Raw genomic sequence first — 26,470 nt, 5'->3', positions numbered from 1 at the left:
TAAAGAGTTATTGATGATTCTTTTTACAAGTGTGGCAGCAGAAGTAGATAAAAGAATGTTCTTGAAGATGTGTGGTGGACAAGGGTCAGAAGGGCAATCAGAAGGCCTGCTTGCTTTGGCCAAATCCATAAATTCACCTTGTGATATTTGTTTGAAGGAGTTCAGAGGCTGGGTTGGTTTATTCTTGGAGGGGATTTTAGGAAAAGGTGTTTGTGCTGATGATTTTCTTCTGTTTTAAATAGGAGTCCTATGTGTCTGCCTTGGTTGTGTAAAGAGTTGCCAGTTTGTTTGTAAAATCTTGCGTAGTGGGATGACTTCCTTCCATGCATTTAGGTTTTAGAAATTCATGGATAATTTTATAAAATTCTTTGGCTGCAGATTTAGCAGTTAGAATTCTGCCTGAAGAGTACCTTTTTTTTGCTTCTTGTTCTGTGATGTGTATTTCCTAACCTAAATCCTGACACAAGTTCATGAGTTGCTACTACTCACAACTTCTAGATCATCACAATCGGGAGAGGTAGGCCTTCCAGGATCATCCATTTCTACTTTAAGGAGAAGTATGAGAATGTGTATTGGCAATACTAATGAGGAGGGAAGGCAGCGAAGATGCTGATATCTTGATGTTTTTCTTGTATCTGCCTGGAGAAAACGTAATTCTCACGGTCACATGCAAAGTCTGTGACCAAAAACTCAGCAGAAGGATGTCAGCACACTACTGTTTTGAGATATCAATGATGAATACAGACCTCAAATCTAAATAAGAGGATTATTCAGTGTCAGAGGGAGAGAGCACATATTGAGGCACATGCGGCTGAACCATTGGCATGTGTTCTTGGAGTGCTGATGGGGAAGGACAAGGGGCCAGATGTAGGAAAGGGTTTTACCCATTCTGTGTCTATGGGAAAATGTGTTCATACATATTGCTCAAGGTCACAGGAACAAGTAAGAAAATGCCTTAATGTTCAGTCAGTAAACAATGAAAATAGTTTGGATGTTGCCATTTGCCACAACAGTCGTAAAGAGAAATGAAAATACCAAAAACAAAATAAATAAGAAGTAAAACCCCAAAAAACAAATGGTTCTTCAGAGAATTTAAAAAACCACAAAATCAAGTTAAAGAGTTTATCTGTATTAAGCCCTTGGCCTTTCATGGCTGCCGATGGTAAGTTGGGAGTAGGGCGTGGTCAATAGCAGGCTCTTCAGCCACTTCCAGCATTGGGTTGGATGCCAGAGGGTCGCTCCTATACAATGTTTGTCATAGCCATGGATGCAGGTTATATCCTGCAGCAGCAGTTCTTTGCTGCCCATGATGTGTTCGGTGTAGGTTCTGGCCGAAAACCAGGCCCATTGCCTGCCACTGTGGGTGGGGTTTAGGGCCTGAAAGTTAGACTCCCACAGATGTTTGGGCAGAGAACTTGGCTGAAGGACATGGCCTGTGGATAATTTCTGCTGCACACATCGAAAGCTGGGCACAGCCAGGGTTGGACATCTAACATGGGTTAGGCATATTTTTTACCAGCTATTTTGGGTGAGGACATGTACTGTCTTGGGCCTGTGGGTTTTATCACTTCTGAATGACCATAAGCCTAAATATCGCACCTACCTACAGAACCAGAATGATTGGAATTCAAATGAAAAATTGTAATGTTTCCATATTGCACACATATAACTACAATGAGAAATCATTATCAGTCTCTGCTCAGTTGATGGTTCTCTGCATCTTGTGTTTTTGAGCAGTAACAATGACTTTATATCTCTGCAAGTGAAAATGTGTGTTGGTGTGTTGGTTGTAACAGTGTCCTACTTTTGTGTATAGGCCTTCTATATAAGCACATTGTCACCTATTTCTATTTTCCAACTGACATTCACTATTTTTGAATTAGCTGGTTAGTTTATTTTGGTAATCAATGAAAGACCTTCAAAAATAGCGCTTTTATGAACTTAGAATTTAGAGGCATGTGTATGTTTCAGAAATGCATAGCTTTTTAGGTTCTCACCTCTTCCCCCCACAAGTACCTTAACAACCCCCAACAAGGCAAAAGTTATGCAAATTTGACAAGGACAACATTTGTGAAAATAGGTCATGTAGGCTTAAGTGAATTACTCACATGTAGAAAAAATGGCAGAGAACTACGTGGGAAAAGCCTTAGCACTTGAGGGGTTATACTCACATAGCTGTGATATAATGACTTTTGTGAAGTGATAAAAATAAAATGAAATATATTAAACATGACATACCTGTTGTTTATACATCTGTTCATAGCAAGGTGAGTAGGTTCTTCTTCCCATGGAGCATGTCTGCCCAGTGGTGCACGACTCACCTGTTGGAGAGTGCACTGTTGGTGCAGCAGCATGCTCCATCACATACGCCACCAACAGTTGGTGCTTTGCTATGGAATACTGCATGCTCGGCCTCTTGTCCGCTGACAACATGAGAGGGCGGTAGTGCAGCACATAAAATTCAGTGACAAAATATTGCCCTCAGAAAAATACTGAGACGCAGGCACCGGGTCCCACTCTCACCTACACAGTGACAGTTTGAGGTAACAGAAAAACACAAGAGACATAGTAAACAAAATGAAAACTAAAACTACACCAGAATAAAGGAAAAGACCAGAAAGTAAATGAAAAGAAAAAAACATGGGACTGAAATGGAGGAAAAGGGTCAAACCGAGGGGGGCTGGGTGGGAAAATAAGGGAAACAGCCTAAATGATGCAGCCTCAGCCATGTGTACCGAAGGCCGCAAGCTGAACAACTCTTGCCTGAACCGCGCATATGTCTTAACTACGCCTTTGCTTGGTTAAGGCAGGTCGCATATAGGTGGTTCAAGCAGCTGTCTAGCTGTGTGGATGAGTGGGCAAGCAGGAATGAGCAGGAAGATGGATCGGTCAAGGTAACTGGGGCTGGGGTTTTGTTTAGGGGTGGGGGAGTTTTTTTATTTTAGCGCAGTTTAGGGCACAGGGCTGGGGGGTTCAGGGTAGATTAAAGGGGAGAGGGGATGGGGGTCGGGGTAGTTTGGTGGATGTCAGGGTGGGGGCTAGTTGGGGTAGATTAATGGACGGGGGCTGCAGGTGGTTTTAGGGGTGCATGGGGGAGTTTAGGTAGGGCGGGGGAGGATTGGTGAGCAAGTAGAATCAGTAGATGGATCAGTAGAGGTAAGTGGGGCTGCGGTTGTTTTTAGAGGTGAGGGATTTTTTTTATTTTAGAGGTGCATGGGGGGTTTCGGGCTCAGGGCCGGGCTAGATTTAAGGGTAGTCGGTCGGGGGAGGGGTCGAGGTAGTTTGGTGGTTTTAGGCCTCAGGGCAGGAGAGTGGGGGTGGGGTAGTTTGGGGAGGGTAAGTTTTTAGGGGTGCCTGGGGGGTTTTAGGGCTCAGGGTGGGGAGGCGGGGTAGTTTTTGCACTTTAGGCCTCAGGGTGGTGTAGGGGGATTGGGGTAGTTTGGGGAGGTCTTGAGGGGTTCATGGGGGTTTTAGGCCTTGGTGGGGGTCAGGTTAGATTTTGGAATTTAGGGCTCAGGGTCAGGGGTGGTCGGGGTTGATTTGTGATTTGGGGTAGAAGTAGTTTTGGGGATCTGAGCCTCAGGGCAGGAGGGGGGTAGTTTCATGGGCAGGTGCGGGGTGGATGGCTGGTGTGTTTTAGGGCTCAGGATGCAGGGGGGGCAGTTAGATTTAAGGGTAGGAAGGCTTGGAGGTTGAGGTCGTTTTTGTGGATTTAGGCCTTGGGGTAGTTTTAAGAGTAGGGGAGGTCAGGTAGGTTTGGGAAGTTTTTTAGGTTTATGGCTCAGAGTGGAATGGTGGGGCAGTGGGGTAGTTTTAAGTACAGGTGCGTGTTCAGGGCGGGAGGATTTACCACGCATATTATTATACCACATATGCTTTACAACAAAGAGTGGTTCTGACCGCGTTGTTCAGGCATGCGTTGTTTTTGCATACGTGGTTGTGTCACACAACTAGAAAATAGGCATACAGCAGCAGACTGGAGTGAAAACTGCCACATCCTAGCCCAAAATGGACAGACACCCTCAACAAGTAGCACACTACCATAAGCTACTATTTAGAGTGACGTGTGTTGTCCCATCCACTTTTAGAACCAGAGGTGATGCAGCATTTTCGGTCATTTTGCAAGATTCCCTTTAGCAAAAGCACACAAATTTCCCCCCCAGGGTTTTACCCCAAATAATGTAATGGTTGCTGAACTTTAGCTCCGAGACATAGAACTGTGATGGTGCTCCCTTTCCCTAAATTTGCCTTTCGTCTTTCTATTAATTCAAAGGCAGAATGGCCCTTTCACAAACTGCAATTTGTAGTTCAGTGAAAATAACTATAGTAGTACTACTGATGTACTACAAAATATTATTCACATACCTATGTGTGAGGTCTCCACCTCCACTTCCCCTATCTTTTATAAGAAGAGATCTCCGAATGGAGAGATCTTTGCACAATTATATATTTGAATAGTAAATCTGGGAGGGATGAGGGGAGTGTCTGGAAAATGGGAATATTTATGACTAAGAAGGAGGGTTAAAGGAAGAGGTATGCTTTAGAGAGGGCAAGGGAGGGGTTTAGTGGGGACATGCATCCTACCAAAAAGGAGTAAAGCCATTACTATTCACAAACTCAATTACTATAGTTGATGCAACCCAAAAGGACCCAAACCAGTAGTAAATGTACCCAAGCTCAGAACTGGAGTAAGTCCAGACAGAACCACACATGGCCAAACATTGGTACTTCAACACCCTACCATAGAGAATAATGGGGATAGGAACTTACAACCCCAACGGAACTATTGGAACTAATGTTAAATTAAACTACATTATTTAAACCATTTAAACATCTAAGTAAATGTATTTCAGTGCTAAAAAAAATCTATGACTAAAAAAGTATTATTGTTTTCTGAATATTTGATTAACCTTTGTAAATTCAATACATTTAATAATTGTTAATACATAATAAACACATGTACTTTTTTATTTAGTTGGGACTGGTGGGATTCTGTTCCTTCATTTAAACTACTGAAAATATTTTTCCAGTGTAATATATTCTAAATATTACATTTTTTATTTAAAATGAACTTACATTTTCACACTTTACAACATACTATATTATAGGGCGATACCCACAATTGTGAAACCTTTGCTAATGTCCAAAACAGGCATAAAGTCACTACTAATATATGGATATGGCCTATTTACTGACTCCGTCCCTGAATTCATGTGTGGAGACATGTATGCCTACATGTTTGAGTAACTTTATACTCTAAAATTGTGAATTGAACAATAAGTAAAGTTACTCAAACCTTTAGGAGTAAATTTACTTGAAGTAGATGTACACATGTAGGTTTTTCTTTGTGAATGCAGCCGTGAATGTTGTGAAGCTGTATCGCTGGTTAGCCCAGATGATTCTCAGAGCATTTGGTTTACACAACTATCTATGAGACACTATTTCTCAGTTTCTGAAGATTTGTTCAACCATTGACTGTGCCAAGACAGTTTTCCTAGGCCATAGCTGAGCTACTAGCTGTAGAGTGTCCCCCACCAGTCATCTGCAAATTCATGCTGTTGTCTATTAGTAGAGAATTATCTGATTTGAGATAAAACTGCACCCAATGAAAATTGAGGAGAATGGACAGATATGGGGCCAATTGGAGCCAAATATGCCTGTGATTTGAAATACTAAGGCCCAGATTTATGACACAGTGGTGCAGTGCTGTGCCAAAAATAGCAGCGCCAAGCTGTACCAATTTTGAAACGCAGGGATGTGTCTTACTTACAGGAATGCGTTACCCCTTGAGCCGGAGCTGAATTAAGCTGCCTGCACCAACACAGGCTCTGCAGTGAGGGGATAGAGGTTTTTATGTGCAGGAAGGTGTCCCTTCCCGCACATAAACAATCTATAATGGCGATTTGGCACTTTTATGTATGCTGCAAAATGCAGCACACATAGAAGTGCCAAAGCGTAATTTTGGAATGATTGTTCATGTGCAGGAAGGGACTCTTACTGCACATCAACAATCATCCGTGGCATTTTGCTTCTTCTATGTGTGCTACAAAATGCAACACACAAAAAAAAGCAAAAAACGAGGAGGAAATAAAGCATTGCTCCTTGTTTTGCCATGCTAACGCCAGCCATGGGGTGGTGGTAGTTTTTGGCGCTGCTACAGATTTACGATTTCTCGTAAATCTGGGCAGCATCAAAAGCAATAGGTGTTGCGGTGGAACGTCCACTGCAACACCCATTGCACGCCCTTCTGACACAGAAAAGTGCATCAGAGGGGCATATATTTACAAGGAGGCATAACGCCACAAAAAGTGACATTACACCTCCTTGTAAATATGGAGCAGTGGTTAGCGCCACTGGAGCGTCGCAAAAAGTGATGCTCCGGTGGCAATAGGGACGTTGACATCTGGCCTTAGGTACAATTACATTTTACCATTAGGAGACTTTCACCTTGCGTCACAGCCTGTTGTTGGGGGTCATTTGTTGTAATCTAGCACTTTTCTGTACTAATTTGTGGTGGCATCTGACATCTGTTGAGCTAATTAAACATTTTTCATGGACACGGGGTGATGAAGAATATACAACTTGTTAGTCTGACAATTAGGGCCATATTAGGTGTTTCATAAAAGCGTCTGGCTGATTCCTGTCTGCACACGCTAGTTTAGTTTTATTTGTACTGAAATAAGAATAGTTTTCACACCTTACTCATCTGGTTTGTGATGGCCATAAAAATTGACTGGTGCCCAGCATCGCCTCTACCTTTCAGAAGTGGCATTGTTCCCAATGAAATAGCTATTTCAAACCACCTCTGAGCAAATTTACTCAAACGTTGCACTGCTAGAACAATAAAGTAGATGATGGCCTTGTTGAACCATGTTTTAGTTATTGTGTAATGAAGATTGAGTTGCTCTCCTGACCTGCAGGACAGAGTAGACACCAGCACTATTTTCACTTAATTTGCTAATAAACAATACCACTTTCATCGCTCAACTTTTAAAGTGTGTTGTTATTTGTATTACACTCATTGTTATATAAACAAAGTTAAAATAGAGCAAATTAAATGTGCCTTTTTTTTGTCCTGGTTCAACATATGTTTATCAGTTTGGCTATAGATTACTCTAATTGTCTGCCATGTAATCACAAGAAGAAGAAGAAGCATTTGCAATTCAATAGGTCTAACATTTACGAGAGTTAGAGCTATTGAAATTGTAAATGCATAATTGGACTTTTGTTGCAACATAAATTGGTCAATCCTGCCTCATATTTTGGTCCTTTCCTGCCACATAATTCCAGTCTCCCTGCATATAACTAATGCACTTCCATTTACCTTCTTCCTCTATCTGTAGCAAAAATTTAAAGGGTTGCCATTTAGCATTCTAATTTAAATCTACCATCCTAATTCTAATAGAATTCCACTTTCACCACCTCACCATCAGAGTTGCTGGCTGGCTAACACAATTCCCCCCCAAAATTTCACAAGGCAGCCACAGAGGAGTAACAAGAGAAATAAACTAGAAGTGTCATCAAAACATATCAAGAGTGTTCAAATAGTCATAGTGTAATAAGGATGTTATGCTGGCCTAAAGCATGGTCATAACTGCAATAAGGAGAAATTAATATAACAAATATAATCATCATGTAAACCCCAAAAAACATTTATCAAGAATATATTTTTGGTATTAGTCTGTAATGCTCAAAACAGCCTATAGCGGGCAGAACAACGCACCCATATATATTCACCATGCCACATAAATCCACTACACAAATACACTCTGTACCGCACAATTCCACACTGCACAATTCCACGGGTAACAATGAAAATACAAGCTACAAATTTCCACTCCACACCATATAAATCCTCTACACTCCAAAACAAAAGACATAGGTAAAAGATATTGCCATTTACAATGCCTATAGCTCTAACTCTTGCAAATGCCAAACCTATTGCATTGCAAATGCTTGTTTTTAATGCACTTCAACTGCTGGTTGTAACTGATTTGCAATGGGAAAGGTATTCCCTTGCACACCTTTCCTTTCAGGGTGACCTTGTTGTGGGGGAGGAGGCCATGGGCCTCCCACTGACATCTTCCCAAACAGCAATTTATTTTCTTAACAGCTCCTCTTGTATTTAGTGGTCATGGCTGTTTTAAAGAAAAACAAATCACTACTTTGGAAAGCAACTGCAGGGAGAGAGGTCTGTTGTACCTTGCAGGCCTGCATTGGCAACTAATCAAAAGAGGGTCGCAAATTGCAATGCAACAAATTAGTACATAGGCCACACCCCCAATTAAATTCCCATTTGCAAACCAGTTGGTGTGAAAATTGCACATACCTGATTTGTGAATCGAAATTATGCATGTTGTAGACTAGAACTCTATGATGAATTATTGACCCCTCTCAGTTAATAGTAATGTTTATGCACATCAGCGTTTCCTTTTCAAAGTATGTATTCTCTTGTAATCTATCAGCCTTTATTAGAAATCATTATAATGTAATTCAGTAGAAGAAGGTTACTTATTCACTGTGTAATCAGTAGTTTGAAATGGCGCTGCTAGCTGAAATGAAGAAATATTTTCCTTATTCCGTTTTCTTCTAGGAAAGAAATTTAGTGCTCTGCATGCCATTGTGTATCACTTACTGAATGGAAGAATCGATATGAGTCCACAATGGTGTTATCGTGCACAATAGTGTAAGATAAATTAATTCGGTGATGCATAGTGAGTGATTATCTGGGATTAACCAGTAAAAGCCATAATTGCAGTGCTGTGTCTAAGAAGATGTGAGCATTCAGAGCAAAATGTGCCAAAAAGTGACCTAAGCTTTCTTTCCAGAACCCCAATGTGTGAATGAGTGCAGGACTGCTGAATCCCTTGGCCTCGCCCTCATCTCCCTGGGAGCTCTGCTTCCTCAATGGCACGGCATAAAATGGACTGGTAGTCATGTGGTTCACTGATGAGATCATCAGGCAGGGTATCAACACCAGCTGTGCTATTATTAGAAGCTTGCATAAATGTACAGCAGATGTTCTCAAACTTTGTTCAGGCCTTTTCACATTCCAAACAGGGAGGCAAGTGGAGAAAGAGCAGCTCTCTGGAAAGCCTTATATTTTCCATGTCGCAATGCGTCTTTCCGTGTATGAACTGTGTCTCAATAAACAATGGCTGCATGCCTTCCTTTTCATGAGAGCTCAGTTACAAGACTTGTAAGGCAAGCGCTGACAGTGCCAATTGGTTTGGTTAGTGAAATAGTGCTTGCAAAATTCCAACTGGTTTACAACAGGTAAAACCAGGAACTGCATTCAGGCACATTCGTTTCACAAAGCGAAAATGTGACAGCCTGATTTACAGCCTTGTTTGAAGCGAAGAAAATGTAAACTGAAGGTTCACTGAACACGAGCAGGTAATGAAGAAAAAAAAAGCATTTGGAATGCAATGGTCTCATGTTTGTTCGAGTTAGAGCTCTTAGTGTTGTAAATTACTGACTGGACTTTTCTTGCCACACAGACTGAAAATAACAAGGGGAAGAGAGCGAAAGCGAGAGCGAGTTGGACCTGGAAAAGCCCCCCTCTGATGTAGGTTTATGTTTACAGAGGGAGCTGTGGGGAGGAGGGACTGAACACACACCCACAGTGCAAGGCACACAGGCCAATACTGGAAGAAAAAGTCCCCTTCAGAGTAGATAAACAGGACATAGCGTAATTATACAGTAGTTTAGAGTGTTTCCAAAGAGAAAAAGGCAGGACAAAGAGGCAGGACTGACCACTAGCAAGCAAGGATCTTTGAAGGACAGCGCAACTAACAAATAAAAATGCTGGCACTCACTGTAGAGTATACTTAAAAGTATACAGCAGGCCGAACGCTAATGCTTGACCTAATAAAAAGCAAAAGGGAGAAAAAAACTTTGACCCTGCCGTTATGTCCATATTCTAATATGAACAGTGCTTTAAATGGAAATATAGACGAGCGGGTACTCCATCTTTAGCGACCCTGTTAACTCCTACGAAGTGCCGGTACTCTCCCATTACATTTATTGAAACAGTACTGAGGGGTGCGGTACCCTCCCTTTGAAATGAAAGAAGTGCAGGTACTCAGTACCGGAAAGTACCTGCCCATTTAAGCACATAATACATGGGCATTTCACAGGGCAGCAGTTTCGCTAGACCCCGTTTCATGCATTTCCTTTACAGTGCTTTGACAGTTAACTGCCCTTGCACTGTAATTGAGGCGCATAATTATTATATATCTAGCAAAGAAAAACTGCACTGCATCATCGTTTGTCTCGTGCACTGCTTAGGTTGCGCCACAAACTTGTGTGCGCCTGAAACAGAGAGGCAGACTGAGGGCCAGATTCATACTTTGTGACACAGAACTGCGCTAACGCAGTTTTGTGTCAAAAAGTTTAGCGCTGGCTAACGCCATTTCTTAACGCCACCTGTGCGTCAAATTTATACTTTGACGCATGGTGGCTCTAAGAACATGTTAGAGCCTTGTCATAAGGCAATAATATGTTAACGAAGGAAAAATGACTCTAATCCGAATTGCGAAATGGAAAAACATTGCAAAACGGATATGTGCCATTTGTCACCGCACTAGCATCAAAAAGCGACACAAACACAGCAAACAGTGCTAAGGAGCCCCAAAATGGATCCCAGAAGCCCGGAGAGACCCCAAGGAGACCTCAATCAACCAGGAAATAGCCTGGAGGACACAGAAAAGACCCAGGGGAGAGACAAGAAGAAGAGGAAGTCTCGCTTCAGTGCAGAGAAGTGTGAAATTCTGGTCAGAGAGGTGTCAGAGAACGAGCATCAACTATTCATCACCTCTAAATTGCCAATTGGGAGGAGAGAGGCAATTTGGCAACAAATTGTGAACAAGATTAACAGTGTGGCAAAGGTCAGGAGAACTGTCAATGAGTGTAAGAAATGCTTGCATGACTGCAAGTGCAGGAAGAAGCAGAAAATGGCAAGGAACAGGAAGGCAGCACTGCAGACCAGAGGTGGAGGTCCAGCACCGCAAGAGGACCGGGACGAGATAGAGGAGATGGTTGCAGCTGTCATACCAGAGGAGATCGTCACAGGAATCGCAGGACAGGACAGCGCAGACTACCAGGAAACAACACATATGCAGGGTAAGTTGCATGGGGGCAAAAATGCCTAAATGTCAAGTGCAGGAAGGAGAGGGACATACCTCCTACACAATTCAGGTAAGCCCTGAAAATCAGGCAGTGGAAATGGCAAAAGGGCACGGCACGGGGCTCCTTGCACTGCCCATGCAGGGTGCATGGGCTGTGCAGGGGCATCCAGGGGCACATCACAACACAACACCAACAACCTTTGCATGGGGGTACAACGCCATGCCAAGGGTGCTGGAAATGCGTAAGCAGACCAGGAGGATAGAGAAGAATGTAAAACTGGGCTGCTGTCAGAGGACACCTGGTATTGTCAGAATGTAAGCTGGGGGACAAAGCCCAGACTCAGGCCATTGGCTCAAGCGGCATTTACCACTGACAACACTTGCCACTACCACCTGTGCTGTGTGTGCTGGTCAAATAGGAAATGGCAGTTAGTTGCCCATGGCACAAACACACCCAAAATGAGGGATCAGTATGACTACGTGATCAATCCCCAATAATCCCTATCCAAGTGCAACTCCTGTCAACTTCTCATGTCCATAGACTCAATAAACATTAGGCACTGTTACATACATTATGAAGTACACAGCAGTAATCTCATACCCATGCAGCACATTCCAGGGTCTACCCCTGTGCCTGTGTCACAACAGCTGCAATGCCACCACGCGACATCTCAGGTGTCATACTTAGTCAACTGCATTGAGAGGGAGGACATATGAGTATAGCTAGGAAAACACACCCGCACAGGCATGAGAGGAAATGGAACTCTGCAACGGCCCATCAGTGCAATGCAGCTTAGCACACATACGCAAACATCAACATGAGAAACTACCAATGATGACACCTGTATTGTTTCATTGATATGCAACACATGGTATAGTGCTAGGTCTCAGCACCGTATAGGTGTATGTGAAAAATGATAGACTGGGACAGGGCCAAATTTATATGTGTGGTGCTGAGGCATCAGCACACCAACAAACATCGCAAGGCCTCACCATGCTAATGGTAGCAGAGGGAGGGTTGATTACGACAAGAAGGTGACAAGCCACAATTTGGTCAGAAACCACACCTAGAAGATGTGATGCAGACAAATCCCACAACTGCCCACTCTACATGTGACATGCAGGTGGGGCATGAGAGACTGGAAACATTAATAACAGGAACAATGAATGGGAACCCAGATTACAACATACCACCAATAGGAAGTCAGTGACGTCACATTACAACTGCCACAACACAGACACACTAATTGTACAATATCTCATTGCAGAGGACGATGGCTCTCCTGTGGATCTGTCTGTCCTGGTCTACCCTTATGACATGGATGACCAGCTGACAACCATCAACCAGGAAACCCTCCAAGATGTCCTGAGAACCCTCCAGACACCATCTCCAATCGCAGGGAGGAGCACACATGTAGCAGCCATCCCAGAGGACCCACCCACCACCTCAATTGTACGGCCTGCAATCTCAAACACTGCAGAGGACTCTGATGACACTGGGACTACATTTGAGAGGACAGTTGTGGGAGTACAGCGGGAGCTGGCCGAGGGGGTGCAGGTGGGGATACAAACTATGGCAGCCAGCCTTGAGGGGATGCGCAAGTGCATGATGACATCCGCAGAACAGTCAGAAGCCATGCAGCTCACCCAATCACAACTGCAAGGAGTCCAACAGTGTGTGAGGGACCTTACCACTGATGTGAAGGAGTTGCAACAACACCTGCCCTCCCACTCTTGCAGCTGCATGCATGACAACAAGCTGGACTCGTTCAGGGCAGACATGGCTGCCTGCCACAGGGATGTTTCTGCCATACTCAATAATCAGCAGCTCCTCCTTGCTGCAGTTATGCCATATGTAGTTCCACAGATGGCAGCTGCCGGGAATTTGGAGTCCACTTCTCCAACCACTGAAGCGTGTGTTTCCCCCTCAAACCCACCACCACCACCATCAAGGGCAGAGGAGACGACACACACATCAGAGGATGAATATGTGGAACAGATCAACTTCACACGTAGGAGTACCCAATAGCACCAGCCCATGTCACATGGGCACTGTTTTTCCTTTGTCCTGTTCTTGACAACATGCCAGTGTTGCTACAGTTGGTGACATGCACTCTTCACCAACACACTGTTAATCTTACCACTATAGTCTGCAATTGTCTCTCACTACCCAATTGGCAATTCATGTTCCTCTGCACCGAATGACACTTCATCTCAGCATGTCCAATGATATGTCCCTCAACCTTGCACTTGTGTTGTGTCACAATAGAATGCTTTACACTAATGGGCTCACAAACCTGGACTATGTAAATATTGCACTACGGCACTTTAAAATAAACAGCACCTACACCACCACTTTGTCTCTGAGTAATGTGACACATCTACTTTGCTGGAGATTTGTGATGCATGGAAAATGTCAATGGACACAGAGACCCTCATTGCAACCCTGGCCGCCGGTGTTAAAGCGGCTGTAACACCGCCAACAGGCCGGCGGACAAACAAATGGGACCACGGCAGAAACCGCTAACACAGATGGCCACTTTAACACACCGACCACCATGGCGGAAGCAACAAACAACATGACGGTAACACCCAACAGCCAGGCGGAAGACAATGTACCACCCACCACATCACAACCTGCCTATTCACCAGCTTTTCTGGGCCGGTACAAATGCCATCAGAAGCACGGCTGAAACAGTACACAGAAGAGAAACCACTCACCTCTCGACACTCAACGAAGAACCAGGACACCATGGAGCCTGAGTTACAGGTCCTGCTGATGCTGGTCTACCTCCTCATCTACCAGGAACATCAAAGACGGCAGCAACGATGACGGTGAGTACTGCCAAGGACAGAGTGAGTGGATGCATCTCTCCACTGGTTCTGGAGGGGTCTTGGTGCCAAGTGTGCTTCATCCTGCCAAGGATAGAGTGAGTGGATGCATCTCTCCACTGGTTTTGGAGGGGGCTTGGTGCCCAGAGTGCTTCATCCTGACAAGGAAGGGGTGAGTGTATGCCTTCTTCCACTGGTTCTGGAGGGGGCTTGGTGCCCAGTGTTCTCTATGGTGTTGACCAAAGTGTTGTCAGCCCTGCTAAAACACATGCGCAGCTACATCGTGTTCCCACAGGTGGAGGATTTGGCCACAGTGAAAGCTGACTTTTATGTCCTGGGACATATCCCCAACATCATAGGTGCCATTGATGGTACACATGTGGCATTTGTCTCCCCCAAGATAAATGAGTAAGTTTTAAGGAATAGAAAAAGCTATCACTCTCTGAATGTGCAGATGGTGTGTTTGGCGGACCTGTGCATCTCCCATGTGAATGCCAAATACCCTGGCTCTCTGCATGACGCCTTCATCTTGGGGAATAGCAGCATTCCATATGTGATGGGCCAACTCCAGAGGCACCGGGTGTGGCTAATAGGTGAGCCCAAGGTCCCCACCCAGTTTATATTGGTGTATGGGTATGGGGTTGTCCCTAAGGGTGAGTGTATGTCTAACAGGTATCCCTCGATATTTGCAGGTGAATCTGGTTACCCCAACCTCTCATGGCTACTGACCCCAGTGAGGAATGCCAGGACACGGGCAGAGGAACGTTAAAATGAGGCACATGGGCGTACAAGGAGGATTATAGAACGGACCTTCGGCCTCCTGAAGGCCAGATTCTGGTGCCTCCATCTGACAGGTGGATCCCTGTACTACTCACCCAAGAAGGTGTGCCAGATCATCGTTGCATGTTGCATGTTGCACAACCTGGCCTTGAGACGCCAGGTCCCTTTTCTGCAGGGGGATGAGCCTGGAGGTGGTCTTGTGGCAGCCGTGGAGCCTGTGGACAGTGAGGAAGAATATGTTGACAACAGGAGCAACGTAATTCAGCAATACTTCCAGTGACACACAGGTAAGACATTATGGGCCGTATTTATACTTTTTGACGCAAAACTGCGCTAACGCAGTTTTGCGTCAAAAAAATTAGCGCCGGCTAACGCCATTCTGAAGCGCCATGCGGGCGCCGTATTTATTGAATGGCGTTAGCCGGCGCTAGCAGACCGGCGCTGCCTGGTGTGCGTGGAAAAAAACCACGTACACCAGACAGCGCCGGCGTAGGGGGAAAATGGCGTATGGGCGTCTTAAAATGGGGCAAGTCAGGTTGCGTTGAAAAAATCGTCGTAACCCGACTTGCGCCATTTTTTTTCGACGCCCATCCCCCATCAACATGACTCCTATCATTGTAAAGATAGGAGTCATGCCCCCTTGCCCAATGGCCATGCCCAGGGGACTTATGTCCCCTGGGCATGGTCATTGGGCATAGTGGCATGTAGGGGGGCACAAATCAGGCCCACCTATGCCACAAAAAATAAAAAAAAAAATACTTATCTGAACTTACCTTAATGTCCATGGGATGGGTCCCTCCGTCCTTGGGTGTCCTCCTGGGGTGGGCAAGGGTGGCAGGGGGGGTCCCTGGGGGCAGGGGAGGGCACTCTGGGCTCATTTTGAGCCCACTTGTCCCTTAACGCCATCCCTGACCCAGGCGTTAAAAAGCGGCGCAAATGCGCCGTTTTTGGCCACGCCCACTCCCGGGCGTCTCTTTTGCCCGGGAGTATAAATACCACGTAAAGGCCTGGGAGTCATTTTTTAAGACGGGAACGCCTCCCTTGCATATCATTAACGCAAGGAAGGGGTTCACGCTAAAAAATGACGCACACTCCGGGCACTTTGGCGCCCGAAGCGTCTAACGCCAGAGTATAAATATGGCGTTAGTTGGCGTTAGTTCTGCGTCGAATTTGCGTCGAAAAAAACAACGCAAATTCGGCGCAACCAGAGTATAAATATGGCCCTATACGTTCAATTTACATTTCAGTTAACTGTTGGACATTCTACAAGACAGCCTCCTACCCTATGTCTCTGGCCACTGACTTTACCCTTTGCCATCTCTATTTTCAGATCCCTGTGCCCCACTCTGGCTCCTGCTATGTGTACTGCTGCCCACTACAGGTCATACCAATGTATATATAACTGGACATATAAATTGAAATGTTTACAGCTTGATAACCTAATACATATTGCAACCAATTGATAGACTCAGTACTTTGTATTTGATCCAAGGGTGTTTATTTCAGTGTTCATAAGTAGAGGGGGATGTGCAATGGGCTGGGTTGATGGTGGAGGAATGTCCAGTTAGAGTCCAGTCTCTTGGTATCACAGGTCCATTGTCCAAGGGGGCATAGGAAGGGGAGTAATGTCAGTTCAAAGTGGACAGGGTGACATAGTGGGACAGAAGGGTAACAATCAGGAGAGTCTTATTTCCTGACAGGGGTCTTGGCAATGTTCTCTGTCTTTTGTCTGGATCGCAGGGACAGTTTGCCAGGTGGTACACCTTCTGCATGGGGTGGGATGCTAGTGGCGGGTTGGTTCTGTGGCGGGGCCTCCTGTCCACTAGCGCCGGCAGAGGTGGAAGGCTGTTCATCTGTCTGGCTAGTTTCAGCGGCCCGTTGTTTTGCCATTGCCTCCCTCATGGTCTTGGCCATGTCAGCCAGCACCCCTGCAATGGTGACCAGAAATTGTGTAGATGTTTGTTAGGTCATCCCTGATCCCTAGGTACTGTCCCTTTGGCAATCGCTGGATCTTCTACAGGTTGGCCAGTATCTGGCCCATGGTCTCCTGGGAATGGTGGTATGCTCCCAGGATGTTGGAGAGTGCCTCATGGAGAGTGGGTTCCCTGGGCCTGTCCTCCCCCTGTCGCACAGGTGTCCTCCCAGCTTCCCCGTTGTCCTGTGCCTCTGTCCCCTGAACCGTGTGCCCACTGCCACTGACCCCAGGTCCCTGATCATCCTGTGTTTGTGGGGTTGCCTGGGGACCCTGTAGTGGTGGACACACTTCTGATTTACGTGTCCTGGGGACAGTGGCATGGGCCCGCTGGGTGGGTGCTGGTCTGGTGTTTCCTGAGGGGGGAAGCTCTGTGGTGGTTTGGGACTGTGTCAGGGTAACCGACTGTCCAGAGGTCCCAGATGGGCCAGGTTGGTCATCCTCATCCAAGCGTGCAGAGCTGATCTCATCACTGTGGGCCTCTTCAGGGGGTGGACTGGTTGTAGCTGGCACCTCCTCTGCAGTGACGTTGAGTAGGGGTCCTGTGGGGATGCAAATGCAGTGTTAATGTATCTGTGTGTGTCATCTTATGCATGGGTGTGTTTCCCTGTATGGTTGTGATTTCCCTGTCCGCTTGGCCTTGTGTTTGTGGTGGTTTTGTGGGCTGGGTGAATCTCTGTGATGGGCATGCTATGTTGATGGGTGTCCATGCAGGTCTGTGATAGGTGTCAATGCATAGGTGTTGCATGCAGGGCTTGCTATTGGGATGGGTGGGTTGTGATAGTGGGGTATATGTGAGGTGGTGGAGTGATAGGGGTGAGGGCAGGGGTAGGAGTTTGTGATGGTATGCAGGTAGGGTGAAGGATATGGTAGTAAAGATTTGACTTACCAGAGTCCAGTCCTCCTGCTACTCCTGCCAGGACCTCAGGATGCATGATCGCCAAGACTTGCTCCTCCCATGTTGTTAGTTGTGGGGGAGGAGGTGGGGGTGAACCGCCAGTCCTCTGTACAGCTACCTGGTGTCTAGCAACCACAGCATGCACCTTCCCCCATAGGTCGTTCCCCCTCTTCCTGATGTCATCCCTTGTTCTTGGGTGCTTTCCCACGGCATTGACCCTGTCCACGACTCTCCGCCATAACTCCATCTTCCTTGCAATGGAGGTCTGTTGCACCTGTGATCCGAATAGCTGTAGCTCTACCCAGATGATTTCCTCTACCATGACCCTTAGCTCCTCCTCTGAAAACCTGGGGTGTCTTTGGGGTGCCATGAATGTGGTGTGAGTGGTATGTGTGAGGGTGTAGGGAGTGATGTGTTGGGGTGTGTGGTGTGAGGTGTGTGGATGGTGTGTGGGTGATGGTGTTTTGTGCCTCTGATTGAGCGGGTGCTTCTGCCTTGTGTCTCTCTCTGTTCACAATCTTTTTTTCATGGAAGGTGGTGTGGGTAATGTGGGGGTGTGTTTTATAGTGTCGTGGGTGGGGTGTGTGTATGTGTGTCAGGTGTGCATAGTTTGAATTGTCCAATGTGGTATAGTTTTGTAAGTGTGCGTGAATTTTGAGCGCCGCAGTGTGTACCCCCAATGGTTTACCACGGTTGAAAGACCGCCACAGTGATTCGTGGGTCGTAATACTGTGGGCGTGTTCCTGTTGGCGTAACGGTGTGGGTTTTGCTATTGCCAGTTTATCACTGACCTTTCGTGTGGCGGACTTGTGTGGGTGTCTGTATAGTGGTAGATTTCTCTGTGTGGGTCATAATACCCGTATCGGATTACTGCAGCGGTCACGGTATGTTGGCGGCCGTCAGCACGGCGGTAGGCGGCATTTGCCACCAGGGTTGTAATGAGGGCCAGAATGTCAATACCAGAGTGCAGAAATAATTTGGGCAGATAGTTACACACAAGGGCCAGGAATTTTAAATCTTCTGTGCTGCCTGTGCCTCATTTCTGAAGTAAAAGCAGCACAAACTTTCAAAATATAATTGCAATTTGTAAGTGCAGTGTAAAAATAGTATATTTCAGGCCCAAGGTATCTATAAGATGAAACTGAATGCTGGCCACATACCCTACAAGACAGTCATTGTGTATGTGACATTTCCTCAAAACATACTTGCCAAATCCGCACCATACAGCATGAATGGCTGTGTAAGAGTGTTTAGCCAATAACATCAGCTGGGTGTAAAATTAAAACACCTAGACGTGAATTTTGTATACTTGACTGCATCAGAAATTGGCACCACTCAGTTTAGCAGTGTTCACATGAACATCAGGCTGCAGGCAGATGTCCCACAGTGCCCAAGATTCCAACACAGGACCCAAACGATGACAGCTTTAATATCACACCTACCTGTCCAATACATGGGAACCATAGTCACCTTGAGTGGTGGGTACAATGGATGGCAGATGCATAGAGATTTAGCTATGTTGTAGTTGCCAATGAGACAGCTCAGTTGGAAGTGGGAATTAAGATGTCAAGAGTGGGATGTGGATGCAGGACGGAATACACAGGCCGACAGAAAATTGGCACTGTACACTCATGCAAAGACCCAGATCCCCAAGATTACGACACATGCTGTAAAGGAGTACCTAAAACTTTAATAACTATGTATAAAAGAGAACTTAAAACTATGTCACACACCTATACTAACCTAACCTGTCCTAACTGTACATTACCCACAACTGGCCCTAACTACCCTATTCTAAACTTACTCATCACATTTAACTAAACACTCTAAACATTTACCCCCGCACCCTTTATTTGACGGGACACATGTAGGATAACATATACTAACCTAAACAGATACTAACTAATACTGAACAAATATATATTTTTTGTATTTTTTTAAAATGTATATATTTTTTTTAGAATACACAAAAGCCACAACATTAACCCCCACCCACCCACCTACAAACTAACATGTAATAATATGAACCTTCCCTATCCCCCAACCTACTTATCCTATCTAAACTACTAGCCTACTCTAACCTTTCACTAAACCCCCTATACCCACCAAAAAACTGGATAAGGAAAGAGGCGGGTGGGGACGGAACTTGGGATGAGGTAATGCAAGAGTTCAGAGGTTTGCCCTCTTCAGAGTTTTTTTAATTGACTTTAGCCTCCGGCTATTCCTGTCCACATTCTCCTGGAAAGTGTCAATGTTCTTTAGGACTTTTCTCATGTCCCTCTGTAGCTGTGTTATTGCAGCCATGTTCCAAGCAGCTGCTGTGGTGGTCTGTGTCCTGATGTAGTTGCTTCTGCAGGTGCAGTGGTCGGGGGTGCTGTAATTGAAGGTGCAGAAGGTGTTGGGGCTGTTGCTCCCGAGGTTTAGGGTGCAGCAGGTAGGGCTGATGTACTGGTGGCCACTGTGCCACTGGTTGCAGTCGTGGTGGTGGCTACACCTGTTGTGGCCAATGCCGGTCCCCCTTGGCTGAAAGCTTGCCATTCTCCTGTGGCTCTCTCCCTACAATAGCGTCTTGTCATCATTCTGAACCCAGACTCCATATCCTAGATGTGCCTGTACCTCACTGCCCACCTCTGGACCCCCCTTATCTCAGCGGCATTCATGTTGGCAGCTGTAAAAATGAGACAGGCAACCATTAGTGCCATTATTGTGTGATGCATGTACAGATGACAATCTAACATTCTCCCTGAAATTGCACACGCAGTCCAAATCTTCACAGTACAGATGATACATTGTCTCTGAGGAATGACATGGCAACGCTGCACAACCATCAAGTATTTAACAGCACAGCAAAGCACAACAAGGTGTGTACCAAATTAACTGATCAGTGCATTTATGTAGTGCAATGTGTCACAATGCAAATTCAGCAAGTACTTAACATGGGCCAGGCCAACTAATCTTATCATCTGGATCAACTTCAAGGCACCCAAGACCAGTGATTTGTATTTGTAAGTGGCAGGATGGTATGCAGTTATTAATCATAAGGGGTCAGTGTTGTTTGGGACACATGCATGCTTGAATTAGATGTCTGTCATCAACACTGTGACCGTCACACCTAGCTACATATATGTTCTCCTCCTACCCCTGTGCCTCAGGGGCAATGGGCATGCAATACATCATCACAACTGTCAAGGACAGCCACAAAGCCATGTCCACCTGTACATGGATTTAGTGAGTGGAACACATGCGAGGAGGCCTGCCAACAAGGAGTGAGGTATCTATTGGTCAATCACATCTACAGTCATGTTTCCATTTGTGGACAAACATCAACACCTGATCTGCCAACACATTTCCAAAATCACCCACCACAATGATGCCAGAACATGTCTGGTATTGACCTGCATGCACACCTGTAACATACCACATAAGTGCCACGTAAATGGAGTACAACATTTGGGGCTAGATGCTGGGACACACTTACCCATACAGTCTTACATGTACATTACACTACAGGGATGCACTATTTTGTGTGGAATACTAATGCATCACTGTCTTGTGTAAATGAGGGTATGACTTGCTGACAATATTCTGACACTGGCGCACTTCCAAATCAAATGTGGGCCTACATGTGGCTATTAATCACCTTGTTCCCATGCTGCTGCCTATTGCGCTGCACAAGACTCCTAAGATATGACTCTCTGCCTGGGAATGTCTAATCCTTGTATGGAACACTGTGTGAACCTCCAGTCAAGTAATATATCAGATCACGTGCCAGCTCATCATATCTTGCAATGAGTGCAACACACAAGTCACTCACACAACAGCTGCAACCACTACACAGAACAGACATTTTCACACTTACTGGATATGTCTGGGTCCTCAAATCGAGCCACTTCCCCAATGGTATAGGGGGCCGGTCCACCTGTAAGACATGGAAAGGAGATATATGCTCAATGCCTATCACAGTGTGTGACATTTTATATGAGTGAGCTGCTGATCCTGCATGTATTCACTCCAACAAACATACCACTGCAAACTTTCATTGACAGTGACACTCCAGTGAGTGATAGATGCACATATGCACACATGCACTGGGCCTAACAATCATGTGGTGCTAAACCTGACTACAAAGCCTTGTGGCTCATCCATTTCATATGGTACTCCATGTCATGATTTGTAATTGGGCGACAATTGCAATGGCACTTCCCTGGTGCACTGCAATACAAGTGACTCAGGTATTGTGGCTTGTGCATCAAGGGACAATGATTAACTGTGTGATGGACATGTGGGTCAATTTCCATTCAGCAATTATTGTGCATTCAGTGGTCCATAACAGATGTGGCACAGTTGCATGTAGGTAATAAATGCCCCATTGGCAGTGTCCCCTAAGCCGTATATGCCCCCTATGCCAACATGATGGCAGGGATCATGTGTGTGTAATGATGACAATGCAGCGTTAAACATGGATAGCCCACTTTGTTGTCCCAAAAACTGTGAAATATGGCATGCTGACAGTGTCTTAGCTGGTCATCATTGACAGAATGCATGGGTACATGTGTTGTCATTGCACCTGAAATGTGTTACTCAGGGCCATATGTACCAAGATCAGGTTTTGTGAGTCACACATTGCGAGACTTAGCAACTAGCAATTAGCAAATTTGATGATCTGAGGTAGAACACTCAAACTAAACTGTTTGAAATTCAAAACTTGGGTAGCAAATTACCTACCTTTTGAATAATGATGAGGTAAGTCTCATTTTGCAAACCCCTTGGGAATGGCAGCACTCACAGGGATGCTGGCCTGCTGGGCTCAGCAGACCAACATGTCTGTGACTGCTTTCAAATAGGGATGTAAATATTGGTTTAATTGCAGCCTTATTTCAGCAGGGGTAAACAGAAAGTATTTCAAAAACCTATTTTATGACTGAAAAATATTTTTGGGAGCAGTCTGCATTGCTAACATGTATAAACATATGTAATACTTCTCAGTACTGGTACACTAACAGTTTGTTCTACTTGCATTCCACATGGCAACAAACATTGCATGTAGCACATCATCACATCTGCCACTGTCACTCATGAGTATTCTACTGTACACATTTATAAATGTGATACTCACCAACATGGCCACAGATCACAACACCCAGGTGGTTCAGCAGGTCCTGTTCTCGTGCCACCAGGTCAGCCCAGCAATGCTTCAGCTGATGTTCATTCCGGGAGGTGTTGAAGACAAGTTTCAGGTTGAAGAGCACCTTCGCCCCACGTAGCCACTTTGCCTCTGTGTGATACCCCTGTATCACACTGCCCCCGTCTCCAGCATCATTGGAAGAAAGTGGCACACCAGCCACACAAAAGCCCCAAGCTCCTCCTTACCCATGAGGCTCAGCCTCGCCCTTCCCGACATGTTTTGGTACAAAATTACAAAAAGAAAAGTGAAAAATTAAGGAAAAAAAACAGAAAAAGGAAACTTACAACCCAAATTACAAACCCCAACTAACTCAACTAATCTAACCCCCAAACAGACACCCGATAGTACAAACACAATTCAGACAACACAGATACAATATACAAATAGAACACATCAAAAGACAAAAGATAGAATCCACAAGATACATTCAAGATAGATTCAAACTAGCCTGGCTGATGAAGGGAGATATCCTGAAACCGGTCCCAGGATGCTTGTTTCTGGTCCAGGGAGGACCTGGCCTGCCAGTTCTAGCTGGACTGTTCCCATGAGGAACAGGGTCAAGACTGATTTGCGTATGGCTGGGTCCAATCTGGGGTAGCATGGTGAGCAAAAAACAATGGGTTAAACCCAGATCTTTGTGACTGGGGGTGAATGTTTGATTTGGTGTGCATTCCGTCCATCATCTGTTCTTTTTGAATTTGTCACCCCAAGTTGGAAGGGTATGCCCCGATGGGCGTCCCGTGCTCACTGCGCCACTGGATTCAAGCTAGCCTAGCTGATGAAGGGTGATACCCTGAAACCGGTTCTAGGATGCTTGTTTTTGGTCCAGAGAGGACCTAGCTTGGCAGTTCGGGCTGAACTGTCCCAATGAGGAACTGGGTCAAGACTAATTTGCATATGGCTGGGTCTAAACTGGGGTGGGGCAGTGAGCAAAAAAACGATGGATTAAACCCAGATCTTTGTGACTGGGGGTGAATGTTTGATTTTCTCTGCATTCTGCCCATCATCTGTTCTTTTTTTAATTTGTCTCCCCGAGTTGGAAGGGTATGCCCAGACGTGGGTCCCATGCTCACTATGCCACCAGATTCAAGCTATCCTGGCTGAAGAGTGGTGAAATCCCGAAACTGGTCCCATGATGCTTGTTTCTGGTCCAGGGAGGACCTGGTCTGGCAGTTTGGGCTGGACTGTTCCCATGAGGAACATGTCAAGATTGATTTGCACATGGCTGGGTCCAAACTGGGGTGGCGTGGTGAGCAAAAAAACAATGGATTAAACCCAGATCTTTGTGACTGGAGGTGAATGTTTGATTTGCTCTGCATTCCGTCCATAATCTGTTCTTTTTGCATTTGTCACCCCAAGTGGGAAGGGTATGCCCAGACATGGGTCCTGTGCTCACTGCGCCACTGGATTTAAGCTAGCCTAGCTGATGGAGGGTGATACCCTGAAACCGGTTCTAGAATGCTTGCTTCCGGTCCAGGGAGGACCTCGCTTAGCAGTTCAGGCTGGACTGTTCCCATGAGGAACAAGGTCTAGACTGATTTGCATATGGCTGGGTCCAAACTGGGGTGGCGTGGTGAGCACAAAAACAATGGATTAAACCCAGATCTTTGTGACTAGGGGTGAATGTTTGATTTGCTCTTCATTCTGTCCATCATCTGTTCTTTTTGCATTTGTCACCCCAAGTGGGAAGGGTATGCCCGGACGTGGGTCCCATGCTCACTGCGCCACTGTATTCAAGCTAGCCTAGCTGATGAAGGGTGATACACTGAAACCGGTTCTAGGATGCTTGTTTCCGGTCCAGGGAGGACCTGGCTTGGCAGTTCGGGCTGGACTGTTCCCATGAGGAACAGGGTCAAGACTGATTTGCATATGGCTGGGTCCAAACTGGGGTGGCGTGGTTAGCAAAAAAACAATGGCTTAAACCCTGATCTTTGTTACTTGGTGTGAAAGTTGGATTTGCTCTGCATTCTGTCCAACAGCTGTTCTTTTTGCATTTGTCACCCCAAGGTGGAAGGGTATGCCCAGACGTTGGTCCCCTGCTCACTGCGCCACTGGATTCAAGCTAGCCTAGTTGATGAAGCGTGATACCCTGAAACCGGTTCTAGGATGCTAGTGTTCGGTCCAGGGAGGACCTGGCTTGGCAGTTCGGGCTGGACTGTTCCCATGAGGAACAGGGTCAAGACTGATTTGCATATGGCTGGGTCTAAACCGGGGTGGCGTGGTGAGCAAAAAAACGATGGATTAAGCCCAGATCTTTGTGACTGGGGGTGAATGTTTGACTTGGTCTGCATTCTGTCCATCATCTGTTCTTTTTGCATTCCTCCTCCTCCTCAGGCAGTTCTTGTTCCGGTTCATATGGGGGGATGTTCCTCCTAACACAAACGTTGTGCAGAATGGCACAAGTCAATATGATCTTGCAGACCATTTCTGGGGAAAATAGGAGGCTGCCTCCTGTGATGTCCTGGCACATGAATCTGGACTTCAGGATACCAAAGGTCCGTTCCACAATGGTGCATGTCCTCTGATGTGCCTCATTATAAGGCACCCTCTGCTGCTGTGCTTGAGTTGGGGAATGGAGTCATGATCCATGGCTGGATCCCGTAACCCTGATCAGCTGAAAAAGAAAATAGAAGTAAGTATTTTGTTGTTGCTTACACCAGGAATGTCATGTAGCATGACAGTTGATATCTTGTGTCGTCTGTGACTCATATGTGTTTTTGGCATTGTGTGAGATTCTGAGCTTCTGTGAGGTTCTTTCTGCATTGGGTTGTTTGGCTTGACAACTTGAGTTTGGCTCATTGACCTGATATCTATGGTTTAGTTTCCAAACTGCAGTTCAGTATGTATGTAACATGTGTTGTGTAGTGAGCAACATGTTTTAGTGTGCTTTCACTGGAGGGGACATGATACTTCCACACACTAAATAGATTCCCATGTGGTGGTAACATGGTTGCGCTACATGGCCTGGACATCCCATCCACTTAGACATATGTCTTTGGTGATGAAATCCGGAAGTAAGGCCCTTTGATGAGGCTTGGTGAGGATGCCCAACACATCTCCCTAAGTTGGCAGCATGGAGGTGTTCAGTATTGACAATTCACAACTGTCCCATGTGTGACTTGGTTCTATGTAGACCTTTGTGGTTCCCTCTGCCAGTGGCTCATGTGCAACAGTGCACCTACACTACCGAACTTGCTCCAGGTTCTTTCTACACCTCATCTCCTTGCTTCTGGTTGCGTACTGTCTCCTTGAAGATCTTCTTGTTGATAAAGGATGGGTTGCCGCACACTCTTTATGTTGGAGAGCAGATCCGCCATGACAGATTGGCATAATTTTTTACCACACAAGGACATTCATGCAGTGCATGTGCAGAGTGTTCAGAGCTGAAGAAGGGATAATAGGTGACTGACAGAGTGGTGTGGGAGATATAAGAAGATGGTAACACGCACCAGGTGTCCCCCTGGGTCTATTTTCTGTACCAGCCCACTCTGCAGGAGGCACACTGGGGAAAGCATGTGTCTGATCACAGCCCTGGAAAAAAGCGGACCTGCCTCCGGGAATGGGCACTGATACAACATTGTCTGGGATGTGTGACACAGGGAGACACAAGCTCTAATCTCTGCTCCTGTTTCATCAACTGTCGAGAAATTAAGCAAAATGAGTTTCCCCTCTCA

Source organism: Pleurodeles waltl, chromosome 3_1 (assembly GCF_031143425.1).
Source record: "Pleurodeles waltl isolate 20211129_DDA chromosome 3_1, aPleWal1.hap1.20221129, whole genome shotgun sequence".
Lineage (NCBI taxonomy): Eukaryota > Metazoa > Chordata > Amphibia > Caudata > Salamandridae > Pleurodeles > Pleurodeles waltl.
Note: the sequence above shows the minus strand (reverse complement) of the source record.